Source organism: Rhagoletis pomonella, unplaced genomic scaffold (genome assembly GCF_013731165.1).
Source record: "Rhagoletis pomonella isolate Grant_MI unplaced genomic scaffold, Rhpom_1.0 Rhpom_scaffold_00002, whole genome shotgun sequence".
Classification (NCBI taxonomy): Eukaryota; Metazoa; Arthropoda; class Insecta; order Diptera; family Tephritidae; genus Rhagoletis; species Rhagoletis pomonella.
The window spans coordinates 6,858,651-6,859,864 of record NW_023458556.1 but is presented as its reverse complement, the minus strand read 5'-3'; positions in this window follow the sequence as shown (position 1 = coordinate 6,859,864).

Below are 1,214 nucleotides of genomic sequence, written 5' to 3'. Positions count from 1 at the left end.
TTTTTTTGAGAAAACTCATCTTTTAATACACACAGGAGGCAAGAGACAACAAAAATCCATCATTTCCAAAAGAATTAAGGTACTCGTTTTATTTCTTCCCGTTTATATTCAAATATGTAAAAGCAAATACCAGAAGAAAATGGATAGGTACATATAAATACATATATATGTATATGTATGTAAGTTTTTTCCTACCGTAAAATTTTTAAATGTGGATTTAGAAAGTTTTCACTCTAAGCTAGCGATATGTATATATATATTGAGATATTCAAAGTTAGTAAATCTTTTGTTACATAGATATAGATGTACAGATGCATTTAGACGTAGGGGGCCTGTCATTTAAATACGCCAAAAGTTAATTATAATTAACCTAGAACGGTTTACAATATTACCGACGCTATTTTGTCGTTTCTCGCATTTGTATGTATGTTTGTGCACCTAGTCCATCCGCCCGGGTTTCCTATAAGCGAAACAACTTTTTTTGATTTGCATACCATAGGCTTGGAGTGAAAATGTGCCAGTTTTTCAAATTTTATAGGGAATAATACAAAGCTCCGTAACACAATTTCTTCGAGTATTTTGAAAAACTTAAAACAAGGCAACTTTTTTTGCGTAACAGATAAAATTCCCCGTTTTTGTATTTTGAATTTATTGGATTTTCTTGCTTTCCTTTGACTTAGCAAATTTACGTTTTTCTGAATAGAAACGGGCAGATTTAAAAACAAGTTATGCATAAGAATATGTATAAACTTTGCCTGATATTGATTATTTCATTTGTATTTAAATGTATGGTGGCCAAACTATTATTTTATGCCTCTGAGATTTGCAACAAGGGGAAGCTATATGTTATATTAATTTACCTTCATACAAACATAAATATGTACATACATATGTATGTACAACACATGCAATTCATTACATATTGTACATACATACCTATATGCATATTATTTTACCTTTACTAACCAATGCCAATGCCAATTGTTGCCCAGGCAAACCGTTTTCAAAGCGATTAGAATTGTTTGTTTTAATTTTATAGTTGGATTTGCTGCCCTGGCTGTTTATGCCATGCCTGTATGCACATAGTATGTATGTATATAGCTGTGTTCATACAGAATAATAGCTCATGTCGAAAGGCTGGCTTTAGTATAATGCGGCATTCTTTTTTTTTATTTTTTACGGTCTTATTGACCTAGCTTACATTCTTCTATTCC